Genomic DNA, 14,177 nt, shown 5'->3' on the forward strand with positions numbered 1-14,177 from the left:
GGTCTGCTCAACATTTCCTTGAGATACCACAACCTCCAGATAACTTATTTCATGCCTCAACTTCTTTTATTGTTATTGTTCCTATATTTAATGTCAAGTCTGCACAACTTGGTTTTCCAGTAAGCTAAACACACCCCACTAGAAATGACAAGCATGTGGCAGGTGGTTGTAATCCCAGGAAAGCAACAAAAAACAGGAGATTTCTTGAGCCCTTGGTGAGCCCCATATATGTCTGGTAAGGGGTATTTGGCATAGTGGGTAATCATGCAGTTAGAATGTTGGATCAGATCCCCACTCAGCCACAAAGTTCACTGCATGATACTGATCCTGACCTACCTTACAAGGCTGTTGTCAGGATAAAAAGGGAGGGGGGAAACCATGGACGCCACATCACCTCAGGCACCTTTCAGGAAAAGTAAGGTATAAATGTAATGAATGAATAAAGAAAGAAATAGTTGGAAACTCTTGGTTCTTGTGGATAGCAGGAATTGCCCTACTTTGTTTAGAGAAACCTTTAAAACTTGTGAAAAGTATAAGCACATTTCTTCCACACTTCTATAAATTCATCATTTATACCTGGGGTGGCTCACCTGTGGCTGTCGGATGCTGTTGGGCTACGGCTCCCATCATCCCTGACCATTGGCCATCCTGGCTGGGGCTGATGTGAACTGGAGCCAAACAACTTCTGGAGGGTCACAGGTTCGCCATCCCCTGGTCTGAACTCCTCCAGCCTTAGGACAGACCAACATATTACAAGGGATGTGCAGGGTTTTGAACCCATCACACTATTGGGTGGGTGGGGGTATCTGCAGATGATTAGTGAGTGAGAGGGGAGATGCTTTAATCTTCCTCCAAATTCTAACTCTCCCTTGCAAATGGCCCCTCCCTAGGTTTTTAACTATTTTTTAAAAATCATTTCCCTGAAACCAGAAATAAGCCTGGTTATGGAGATAAATAGCTTTGGGGGTGGGGTGTTTGCTGAGGAGAATAGGGGGGAGGATTTGGCTTCTTCCTGCTGCCCACCAAGTCCTTCCTCTTGCCCACACATCATCTTGGCAATTTACAGTTTGCCAAGATTATGTGCAGTTCCAACCTCCCTCCAGATAGATTACATCCTGATGGATTGCCTCCTGTGGTGAATTGGACAAAGGAATTGATCCCAAGATTCAGAACCCTGCTTCCTTTGACAGTTAGCAGAGAGGTCGGTCCGTCCCTGTGTGCTTTGCCAAATCGTAGGTAAGTTATCTTGCCACTAAACTGCCATTGATTTGGGGAAGAGTTGAATAGTTTCAAAAGTATGCATGCTGGAAGTGGAGGGGAGGGATTCAGGCTTTGCTTGGGCTAGAAGCCAGGCGTGGTGGGGAGGGGAGTGCATCTAAAGTTGAAAGATGCATCTTTTTCATCCATGTCGAAATGGGAAACAGCTGCAGCAGCTCCAGCCAAAACCCTGCTGAGCTGGGACCACCATGTGGGGGAGAGGGTGTTAGATGCAATACCAGGCATGAGGAGAACTTGAACGCGGCCTCAAAAACCTCCCTGCCTCAAGTCTGCTGTACCTTGCCCAACACCTGGTATAGTATGCCTGGAAACCGTTGACAAAGCCTCTTTCTTCACCACCAGGTCTTGCTTGGGGCTAAGCGTCATTCGGGGTGAGTCCTAGCACCTATTTTTTGCAAGGCTAGGACTCACTCCTGGAGGATGGGAAGCAAATCACAGAGGCTTCTTGGTCATGGACAAAGTGTCCTGTCCCCCCAATATGAAGGGCTGAACCACAAATACTTTGTGATTAGAAAGTTGAAAGGGTCCCCCCCCCCCGAGATGGGCTTTTCAGCAGGTTTGGGTTCCAATATATATATATCGGGGCATGTGCGCACATGCACACCAACAGACTGAGTACGGCTTGTACCTGACTCACTTGTTTTGAGCGCTTAGAGGAACCTGTTCATGGTCTTGGCCTGCCTCCTTCATGTACTCTAGCCATGATACCCTGCCACACCCATGCTGAGGCCTGCCCAGGCTTGCCACTGCTGTGACCAGACCCTCTTATCCACAAGTGCCTGCCCTTTGGAGTCCTCCTAGGTACTCCACACGCAAACTCAGATGCTCATGTTCTCCTTTTCTATGCCATTTCTAGTCATGATAGGTGCCCTCCCCCCGGACTACCTGCACTCCCTTCCTCCACTGAGAAGCTGGTCGCTTGTTGCTACAAATGGCAAAGAAAATAAACAGATGCATCTGAGCTGGAAGCCTGGGGAAGCAGAGGGCAGCGACTGGGCTGGAAAGAAGCGGAGAGAGAAGGCAGTGATGCAAGTGGGTGACAGGTCTCCCCAAAATTCTCAGAACACTGCATGACCATCTTGAGTTCAGTGATGACTGTGTGCTATAAAACAAGGACTCCATCATTTTTGACCTGCTTCTGCTCACTCACAAAGGAAAAGAATTATGGGTTGGTTGGTTTACAGCTAGGAATTCAGGAGGTGAGATTGATGAGAGAGGCTGTCAATGATCTCAAGAGCCTGGAAGAAGCTGAAAGGGAAGGGTACCCCCTGAGGCTGGTCAGCATAGCAGCTCATGCTATAGCAGCAGGGTGTGGAGGGAGAGGATGTGGGTTTGCCGAGGACAAAAGCTGGCACTGGTGGCCATTATGGAACACCTGCCGTAAGGAAAGGCAGCAAGGTAAAGCTGGGCACATTTACAGTGTGTATTCTCCTGTGCTTTTGTATGTCCTCTTCTGTGAAGCTTTGAATCTAGAATCTGGCAGAGGGCTGGGATTCCAGAGAATCAGCTTTCAGTTAAAACAAAAAAAAGTTTCTAGCCTTCATGATTGCGAAGGAAGAAAAGGAATGCCTGCTAAAAGCTCAGGGAAACAGGAGAGTTTTGATGGCATTTCTGAATGGCCACAGCTCCCTGAAGCCCCTGCCGTGGTCTTGTTCCTCTGCCATGCACCTGCATTGCCCACTCCATGCACTCCTCCTTCTTCCCTGCTGCAAGAGGTGGGGGGGGGGGGTTTGCAATCATCCAAGCATTGCAATCAAAATAAACAAGTATGCAAATAAAGTAACTATGTAAACTTTATTGATATACACAATATATCACAAATGTAGAATAAGAATAAACTTGGTTTGGGATTTGTATTTTTAGAGTCAAACCATGTACAGTAAAATGTCTTAAATCACTCCAGTGTATACCAGATGAATGGTCTGCCAGGGAGCCCAGTTCAAGCCCAATAGCTTATATGCTGACATACAACATCTCTACTATCTCAGCAGTAAGCACCTGCCAGCTTAGCTATGCAAAACACACTTAACACCAAAATAAAAACTTAGCATGATGGTTGTAGATACAGCCTGAAGGTTACCAAATCCAATTTCTTGCACTAATTTTCTAAGAGATAGCATGAAACTTTGTCTTTCCACCTTGGGATCCTACTTAGTGGTAACAAGTACATCTTTGAATGCTCAGGCTGGACCTTCCTTGCGCCACTGAGCCATCACAACCATTTGTTATTAATTTAGGGTTAGAGAGCAAGACTTTGATACATTTTTGACTCCAACATTTTTCTCTTTACAATTTGTGTGTCATGCAGAGAGCAAAACAAAAAGAAAGACACACACTTGTGCCCATAGCATATGAGAAATAAACATTAGCTAGATGAACTTGGTTGGGGTCAGTGTGCTCAAACCCTGGGAAGAGCAAGGGAGGGCTCACTCACACCCATCTGAAGGAGCAGTGGGGCTTTCCAGGTCCCAGAGCATATGTCATTTAATTTTTAATTTGTATACTGCCTTCCCATCTTGCTGTACTTAAGGTGGTTTCCAACCCACAAAAATGACAACACAATTTTCTTATATATTTATATGCCAAAAGGGAACATTGTAGATGTTCTCTTTTGACTATATGTTAGGATATTTATTCTCTTGTTTTTATTATGCATTTTGTGGTTTTTTATATTTGAATTTCAACAACCTCAGATATGCAGATGACACAACCTTGATGGCAGAAAGTGAGGAGGAATTAAAGAACCTTTTAATGAGGATGAAAGAGGAGAGCACAAAATATGGTCTGAAACTCAACATAAAAAAACCTAAGATCAAGGCCACTGGTCCCATCACCTCCTGGCAAATAGAAGGGGAAGAAATGGAGGCAGTGAGATATTTTACTTTCTTGGGTTCATGATCACTGCAGATGGTGACAGCAGTCACGAAATTAAAAGACGTCTGCTTCTTGGGAGAAAAGCAATGACAAACCTAGACAGCATCTTAAAAAGCAGAGACATCACCTTTCTGACAAAGGTCCGTATAGTTAAAACTATGGTTTTCCCAGTAGTGATGTATGGAAGTGAGAGCTGGACCATAAAGAAGGCTGATTGCTGAAGAATTGATGCTTTTGAATTATGGTGCTGGAGGAGACTCTTGAGAGTCCAATGGACTGCAAGAAGATCAAACCTATCCATTCTGAAGGAAATCAGCCCTGAGTGCTCACTGTAAGGACAGATCATGAAGCTGAGGCTCCAATACTTTGGCCACCTCATGAAAAGAGAAGACTCCCTGGAAAAGACCCTGAAAGATGGAGTTGCACAAGTTGGGAAAGATGGAGGGCACAAGGAGAAGAGGATGACAGAGGATGAGATGGTTGGATAGTGTTCTTGAAGCTACCAGCATGCGTTTGACCAAACTGTGGGAAGCAGTGGAAGACAGGAGTGCCTGGCGTCCTCTGGTCCATGGGGTCACGAAGAGTCGGACACAACAAAATGACTAAACAACAACAACATTTGAATTTTATGTTGTGAACCTCCCTGAGATCTATGGGTTTAGGGTGGTATACAAATGTAATAATCATAATATAATTTAGCATGTGTAAAGGGCACATGCTTAGCATGCAAAAGGTCCCCATTATCTCCAGGTACTCTGTAAGGCGCTTCTGATACCTAGGAAAGCTTCTGCATCAGGGTAACAGACAATACTAAGGCCCTATCTGCACAAAAATTCAAAGCATTATCATGTCTTCCCCCAAAGTCATGTCTTCCCCCGAAGAATAGTCATGTCTTCCCCCAAAGAATATTGGCTTTGTTAAGGGTACTGAGAGTTGTTAGGAGATCCCGCCCTCCATTCCCCTCACAGTTCCCACAGTTCCCAGGGAAGAGGTATTGGTTGCTAAACCACTCTGGAAATTGTAGCTCTCCTAACAACTCTCAGTACTCTTAACAAACTACCATTCCTGGGATTCTTTGGGGGGAAACCATGATTGTTCAAAGTGGTACAGAATCATAGAATTATCTAGTCCAACTCTGCAATGTGGGAATCTTTTGCCCAACGTGGGGCTCAAACCCACGGCCCTGAGATTAAGAGACCCATGCTCTACTGACTGAGCTATCCTCAGGTGTGATACTGCTTTAACTGCATAGTGCAGATGGAGCCTGGGTTAGATGGACCAGTGGTCTGACTGGGTATAAGGCAGCTTTCCATGTTCCAAACATGTAAGGCAAAACAAAAGCCTGTTCAGCTGACAATGTTCATTCTTGTATTGGGCCTGGAGGCAGGAAGATCAAAGCAAACTTAGGCTTGCATCTGGGCTTGCAGAGAAGAAAACTTGTGAAGCAAGCAAACAAAAACAAAACAACCTTGCAAAACACAGAAGGTTGATTCAGGGATCCCCAGTGCCAGCGCATTAACATTTGATATCCATCCTTGCGGTGACTGTGGTGGGCCAGATTGTGAATGGTGGAATGCCTAAGGAATGTATGGAGTGGCACTGCCACCTTTTATAAACTTGCCCCTTTCCTGTGCCTTTAGCAGCAGCATGACATGCAGAACAACAAGCGTCAGAAAATTAACATCATGGAAATAAAGGGACAGGGAAAGTTTCACCTGCAGTTTCGAGTGTGCTCAGCAGCTATTAAAAGTACAGAAACAGCAGCACAGTAAAAAAAGGTGGCAACCTTTATCTGCAGGGCTATGATGGAAAAACTTGAACCTGACAACTGCCTACACATATTCAGGAAGGCTCACTTCCTAAGCTTGAGAACTACTTTCCTAATACTGTGATGTTATCCTGCAACTCTTCACAGCCAGCATCAGACTTAATTGGAAATACTTTTTGTTTCCAGTTTTGGCTACTTCTATGACCAGCAGTCTTTTCCAGGGTACTGAACACAACATTCTGCTTCCACATGGAAATGTGTAACACCCGAAAATCTAATTTGTTTTGCCTGTGATTACACCAGTTCTATGACTGATCAATGCCTGCAGGTCTCTCTTATTGTTTGACCTTTCAAACTGAATAGGTAATAGCAGGTAGCCAAACTATTTATTGTAGTCACCCTGGACACATGACCTTTCACTTTTTAGACTACAAACTTATGCTTGCCTACTCAGAAGGAAGTCCCACTGAGTACAATGGGACTTACTCCCAAGTAACTGTGTTAGAAGATTGGAGCGTTAGGGTCATTGACAGTGGGTTTGTGTGTGCAAGAGAGAGAGAGAGAGAGAGAGAGAGAGCAGTAATGGAAGATTGCACAAGAAGAAATTGCACAGTCTGTAGCACGGTCTGTTGTAGTGCATGCACCACTTCCCAGTTTGTGTGTGAGCTTGCACTATTTAAAGAGGAACAAGGGTTCCAATTATTGGTTTGTCTGCACAGACTTCCCATGCCTCTTCCCCTATTGTTGAATTTTCACCTTTCTCTCTATTCTCTTTAGGGCCAATTCATACAATACAGTGGTACCTCGGGTTAAGTACTTAATTCGTTCCGGAGGTCTGTTCTGAACCTGAAACTGTTCTTAACTTGAAGCACCACTTTAGCTAATGGGGCTTCCCGCTGCTGTTGCGCTGCCGGAGCACGATTTCTGTTCTCATCCTGAAGCAAAGTTCTTTTTTTTTTTTTTTAAATAATTTTTTATTAACTGGCCAATCACATCAAATTAAATCACATCATATAAATTCCAAATTACAAAGCCAAATTTTTAAATTTTGTTGGGGGAACCCATACTTCAAGATCCAAAGGGGAATTCAGATCATCTTCTTATTACTGCGTTAATGTCCAAATCAGTCCCAATCAGTCCAAACAAAGTTCATAATTCTATCCAGTCTTATCTTGGTGTTGCCACATCATATCTTGTTCGTATAATTTCTCTTTTTCCTTTACGATCTCTTCTGTTAGTCTCCTTAAGCCGATAGCAAGTGTAATAATCCTGTGTGGATTTCCCGTTCCTTCACTAAGTCCATATGGTTTCCATATATCTCCTTCGTAGATAACATCACTTTATCCATCGTAAATTTTGGCATTTGTCGCTCTTAAGTCCCACCAAGGAGTTGATTCACGATATGTAAACAACTCTATTTCTCTCTTTCTCCTCCCAGACCCAAGAGCTCCCACAATGCCTCACAAAATGGCGAACGGCATTTTTTCCTGACTGCGTCACTCCAAAACTCTTAGCTTTCCAGCTTCATCTTGAAACATTGCTTTGGATCGAAAGTTTATCTCCACACAGCCTTAAATCCACAGCTTAAGTCCTTAATTTCTGACTCATTAGGGAAGGGGGATTCTTGTTAAATCACATAAAAAGGTAGAGGCAGGTTTTTTTCCCCCCCTTGCCCCTCAGTCATTACCGTATCTTGACGTTCTTCTCGTATTTTATTGTTGTCTTGTTATCAGAGATCTCTTCTGTCAGCAGTATTTACTCCCCTTTTTCCTTGATGTATGTGCAATTAATCATATCCAAATTATTTCTTTTAAAGATCATTGCAACCAGCGGCGCGAATCGGGGACGGCGTCGAGGAGCGCCGAAAATCCCACAGGAGGGCTTTGTGCCTAGTGCCCCCACCCCCACAAATTCGGGGGTGGTATAGGGCACAGCAGGCAAGGGCCGTCCCCCCCATAATCCTGGGGGGGTTAAGGAGGCTAATTACCCCCATCATAGCCTCCAAATTACCTCGTGTGGGTCGGAGAGATGTTATTGTCAGCCATCTTCCGATGCGCCACCTAGTGGCCCCCCCTGAAGCAAAGTTCTTAACCCGAGGTAATATTTCTGGGTTAGCGGAGTCTGTAACCTGAAGCGTATGTGTCAGGGGCTCAGGAGCAGAGGCACAGGGGAGAGAGGAAATGGAGAGCGAAGGGGAAGAATCTGAGGGCAGCGTAGGGGAGTATGAGAGTGGCCCGAGAGATTCCATGAGCTTCTCCAGCGAATCAGAAGATTCCCAGAGGGGGGCGCCGACGGCCAGGGCAAGGGGGGTCCCAGGGGGGACACACCAGAAGCAAGGGGCCAGCGGGGACTCCCAAAGCAGCAGCGAAAGATCAGGACCAGCTCCTCCACCAGAGCGTAGTGGGGGGAAGAGTCCCATGTATCAGGACCAGCTTCTCCTCCAGCAGGGAGAGAAGATGAATCAGGGCTGGCCACGCCTCCATCGCAGAGTGAGGGAACGGAGGGGAGGTCAGGTCCAGCTAGCCTCTCCGAAGGGGGAAGCAGTGACAGGAGCAGTGTAACGGTCAGGAGGAAGGTTGCCGGCTGGGCGCGCGCGCCAAGTTCGAATGTACAGGCGCGCGGCACAGCAGGTAACCCGGATTGGGAACCAGGTCCTAAAGCCCGCCGGAGGGAGGGGGAAGACTCAGGGGACTCAGCGTCAGAAGAGTCTAGAAAGGGCAAGACCCCAGCGGACAGGCGGACCCAGAGGAGGAAAGAGCAAAGGAAGAGGTGGAGCAAGGCTAGAGTCTTAAACTGGTGTCTGGGGGGAGGAGATTCAGACGGAGCTTCAGCGGTCTAGGGTTTAAGACGTAGGGCTGCACGCCGCGGCTTTGAAATTGAAACTGCGTTTCAATAAAGACTTTTGTACATAACAACGGACTGGCGTTGGTCCTTTGTGAGCTGGGACCTCGGGCAGCTCTGACAGTATGTAACCTGAAGTGTATGTAACCCGAGGTGCCACTGTATCCAGAAAATAAGTTTTCTACTTGTCTGCCACTGGAAGTCTCCTAGTGCTCTTTGTAATTAGTGAAGTGTGTCTTCTTTTCTAACATCAATGGGTTTTGCTGGAAGGCACTTAGTAGAAAAATGGAAAACTCTTGCCCCGATAAGGCTGAAAACCTGTACACACTTAACTGAAGTAAGCCCATTGAACTCAGTGAAGTTTACTTCTGAGTAGACAGGACTGCACTGCAAGTGTGAAATGGCTCTCACTAATTTCTTTCAGCAGAAGTTAAAGCCTGCCTACATCATGATACAAGGGCCCAGCTTTTCGTTTTGAAGTTCTGTCTCCCTTTTTCTGCCACAACACACTTGGGAGGGTCTGTGGCTGCCCAGGTGCACACCACTATTCATTCAGAAAATAAACATCTGAGGCAGAACTGTAGGGAGTAGAAATTGCAAATGTATGAAATGTCTGTAAATTGCTTAGTATAGAGACAATGCAAGGCAAAATGGAGTTGACTAATGATGTATTCTTTTACATGTCAACTCAGAAGTCAGTCCTTGGTGGTGGGCATACTGAGACTGCAACCTTGCTGTGGGGCAGGATGCACCTTAAGGCCACCCCTTTTATTTTATCCAAGGCCTATGACGCCAGCCAATTCAATCTGTATAATTTTGCAATCTCCATTTGGATTATTGATCTCAGCATTTCAAATTCTCAGCTTTATGACATCAGCAAATTCCACCAACACATTCCTGATTCTATTGCCAAGGTTGCTAGCAAACATGGGATGAAATTTGTGTCCCATGAGACAAGGAACCACAGTAATTATCTCTTTCTGCTCCTAGCCTAACTTTTGTCGCTTCTACAGATGATCTGGTAGCAAACAACTTGTTAAACAAAAACAGCAACTGAGTTTTAAAGTATTTTCTGTCATTGATCAGTGATGGCCTGTTTGACAAAAACATAAACAGCTAGCTTCTAACTTAGATTTTGATGTGTTGTTCCTCCTGATTTTCACGCATTCAAAGGGCCCCTAATTAAAGCAGCACATGCTCTTTCTACTCTTCTTATAATTCATTAGTGGAAAAATACAGGTGCCATTGTGTGGGGTGGGGGGTGGGGCAGAGGCAGAGAATCAGGGACCTGCACAGAGTCACACACACAGAGCAAAGTCAGGAGCTGCATTGCTCACGAATACAAACCTGTGAGAAGTGATTTCACACAGTGGCAACATGTGACTTGAATTCCCTTACTAAGAAGGTACCCTTCTCGCACGGCTTCTTGGCTTTGAGAACTGGCTCCTGTGACCAAGTCTCTGCACTTTCTGCAATCCCACATGGTATTAATTCATGGTGCAGTGAACACTGTAATTCTTTGCCGAAATCCTTCCCCCCGTACCACTGCATGTTCACCATATTTTTGTTTTAAATGGGTTGTTAGCCACCTCAAACTGAGATGGGTGGGATAAAAATCACTTAAAGGAATACATGCATTTTACTGCACTGTTACCAACAACCTTCCAAGCTAAAGGATCTAGATCTAGGGATGCAGTGAAGCAGCTGCCCAGTTACTACAGCATGAGTCCCAAGTTACAGTACATAGCAAGTGGGACCCTACAACAAAATGTTGCAGGGTACCCTCTGTGTGCATGTGTGGTCACCCCGCCCCCAAAATAGATGGGCAGTGCCATTCAAATGGTGTGTGTATGCTGCGTCTTGTAATCAATTATGCAATTCAAGTTGGCACCCCTGCTGCCTACCCTGATCCTTTTGAGTGGCAAAAACAGGGACTGAAGCTGGGGCCTTTTGCTTATGCTCTACCATGAAGCTAGGGCCCTCTCCATTTTCTTGGTGCTAAAATGTACATGCTAACTAGCAGTTATAGGGTAGAAGCAGAGCAGAAGCAATTTCCACTCAGCCTCAATTTTGTCTGATTTTGAAAAATCAATGTAATGAGGATAAAAACAATGCTGCCATTTTGTATTGTGGGGCAAGGATTTCTGATTCCCAGTTCTTTAACAACAAAATGGCTATCTCACACCGCAGCAGATACAGTGGTACCTCAGGTTAATTACTTAATTCGTTCCAGAGGTCCATTCTTAACCTGAAACTGTTCTTAACCTGAAGCACCACTTTAGCTAATGGGGCCTCCTGCTGCTGCCACGCCACCGGAGCCCGATTTCTGTTCTTATCCTGAAGCAAAGTTCTTAACCCGAGGTACTATTTCTGGGTTAGCAGAGTCTGTAACCTGAAGCGTATGTAACCTGAAGCGTATGTAACCCGAGGTACCACGGTAATTAAGAAATTGGGGGAGGGGGGTGTCCAATTAGGACTTTTGTGTGGAACGGCAGTTAGCTTAGTTTATGTCTGGTACTCAGAGCAAATTCCTGGTTTCAGAATTATTTAATTCGAAATGTGTGCCTTTTCTATCTAGCTCTGGTTGGTGGATCTTGGGATTTCCAGTAAAAAGCAAAGTAGATCCGATATGCCTGAAGTCTGCTAGGCCATTGTAAGGGATGGGAGAAAGGGAGAAATAATGGTGCCTGGATTGTAATGCAGGGCTTGGGGAGGGCTAGGGCCTAGTTTCAGGGTCTAGCTGTGGGTCAAGAGTCCCAGCAATGAGGGAGGATGTGTGATCTGCTGCTTCTCATCCCCTCGGAGAGAGTCTTGGCAAAGGATGAGTGGGAACCCTGTGTGCAGAGTGGCAGCCTGAACATTCCTCAAAGTCCCTGGCCCCAGATCTCTGCTCATTCCTATGGAAGGCAGCCAGGCAGCCAGATGTGAGTTAGTTGCCTGTAGCAAGGAATGGGCCTGGCTCGCTCAGACTGGTTCCACCGCTCCTCAGACTTGGGCACCAAACACTTACTCCTGTCCTTAGCCCACTGGCACAGAGGATTTCAGCAGACAGACATGACAGATGGAAGTGAGACAATTACTAAGGCTGAAAGCTTTCAAACTCTGCAAGCAGAAGCAAAATGCCCTGCTTTTATTAAGAGCATCCAATGTGTTGTTCGAGATTTTAAGTTACACAAAAATTGAACAAAGCAAACATCCTGTGCCTGAGGAAGTGTGCTACAAAACTCAAAAGCTCATACCGCACACGTTGTGAATCTTGGTTGGTTCTAACCGTAGTACTATGGTCATTTTATAGACCTGCCCCTTGGATTTTTCGGACCCTTATGAGGATCCAGAGCTAAATCTTCATAAGGTCAAAACAAAATAAAAAAATTCCTTCCAGTAGCACCTTAAAGACCAACTAAGTTAGTTCTTGGTATGAGCTTTCGTGTGCATGCACACTTCTTCAGATACCATAAGGTGTAGAAGTATGTTTTAGCTGTCCATGCGCTAATGTACATGAGCCATTTGGAACACCTGAATTGCTATACAGTGGTACCTCAGGTTACAGACGCTTCAGGCTACAGACGCTTCAGGTTACAGACTCCGCTAACCCAGAAAATAGTACCTCGGGTTAAGAACTTTGCTTTAGGATGAGAACAGAAATCACATGGCAGCAGCGGGATGCCCCATTAGCTAAAGTGGTACCTCAGGTTAAGAACAGTTTCAGGTTAAGAACGGATCTCCAGAATGAATTAAGTTCTTAACCCGAGGTACCACTGTACTGTACTACTAATTGCTTGGTGGTGATGATTTCTGCTACGGCTATGGGCAGGTCTGTAGACCTTAGGCCAGCAACCAATACTTCAAGTGTAGGAAGCTGATGATAGAAACTGAGTTTGCCCATGGCTAAGGAGGGGAGGCTTCTCCTCTGATGTGTGGCTGCTTTGTCATCATGGCACTCAGAAGTCTCAGTCTGGATGTGCTGGTCTTCTTGCTGCTGTGAAGCAAGGCAGGGACATTATTTGCATGGCTAGAGTATGGAAGAAGAAAGCCAAAGAAGCTGACTAATTCATGTGAGGTCACACAGTGTGTTGGTGGTAGAGCAGGGAGCCAAGCCCTCCTTTGAAAAAACTGATTCATCTAACATAATCAAACTGAGCATAAAGGAGACTGAAAGGGACCAAATGTGCTCTGTTATCCTGTCCCACTGGAGACCAGGTCTGCCTACACACCAGACAATTAAAACACATGGCTTCCCCCAAAGGATCCTGGTAACTGTAGTTTACTACTCAATTCCCAGCACCCTTAATGAACTACAGTTCCCAGGATTCTTTGGGTTTTACATGTATGATGTGTACACAGCCTAGGATTATGTTCTACTCTACCCTTTTTTGGATGAATGTTAGTCTCTTGATAGAAGGTTCTGTGTTCTGATTATCTTCCAAGTCATTGGCTTATCAAATCCTTGTACAGTAATGGTCTTGTTATCCCTTTGATCCACATACTGTGGCAATGAGTTCCAGTGATCATTTGCATGAAAACAGCTTGGTAAACCCTTTTTTTTATAGCTGTTATGTGAACTGAACAGGCAATCCATATACCCATTGATCGAGCTAGAATCATTATAATAGTCTTACCCCCCCCCCCCATGATTTCATGTCAGTTTACTGTATATCCCATCAAAAGGCTGCACACATTTGGAACAACAGCAGCAGCATCATAATGCCAGAGTTTTCGGGCCCAGTTTGAAGATTCAGCTTAGGAAAATGCTGTGATGCAGCACAATCTCTACACAAATCTGGAACCCACTAGGACAGTGGTTCCTAATTAAGGGTATGGGGACCCCTGGGGGTCCACAGAATGCACCCAAGCAATTTAGTTGCCTCTCCCCCAACTAAATTTTTGTCAAATTTTGCATGGTAATATCACAAATTTTAGGGTTTTTTTTTAAAGTACCTAAAATCCTTTGCTTGTTAGGGGCTGTCCCACATTTTGTTCAAAATTGCTTTGCAGAGGTAACTACCAGAGAGTTATCAAAATTTTCACAAATGGGTGGGGGGTCCTCAGTAATTAGCTAATTGGGAACCACTGCATTAGGATGTTAAATGCTCTTCTCCCTCTGCCCCCACACTCGCTCCTTAGTCGTCAAAGATCTGCGTAGCAAACAGCAAGCTCTTTGCCCCCTTCGAGAATCCAGAAATAAGAAATTTCTGGAAAGGCGTTTAGATTTTCCTTTGTGCCTCCCCTCCGCCCTAGCCCAGCTACACGGCCCGGCTCCTGGGTTTGTGCCACTGGAAACAAGCAGACGTTGCTCTGGGCTGCTGCTGCTGCTGCCTCCACCCCTCATCGTGGGGGAAGGATGGAAACTTTCCCCTCTCCTTGGGGAATTGGGACGTTGAAGAAAACAGCAACTTTTTTGGTCACGTTTGGAGAG

General features: G+C 45.4%; 1 long non-coding RNA gene across 1 annotated transcript; it reads left to right on the plus strand.

Moving 5' to 3' along the window:
• Positions 1-4,889: 4,889 nt before the first annotated feature.
• Positions 4,890-9,963, plus strand: LOC307209312. The gene is made up of 2 exons (XR_013835537.1): positions 4,890-6,719; positions 8,931-9,963. It is a non-coding gene; the product is annotated as an uncharacterized lncRNA (long non-coding RNA).
• The last annotated feature ends 4,214 nt before the right edge of the window (positions 9,964-14,177 follow it).

This window comes from Podarcis cretensis (assembly GCF_951804945.1).
Source record: "Podarcis cretensis genome assembly, chromosome: 2".
Taxonomy (NCBI): domain Eukaryota; kingdom Metazoa; phylum Chordata; class Lepidosauria; order Squamata; family Lacertidae; genus Podarcis; species Podarcis cretensis.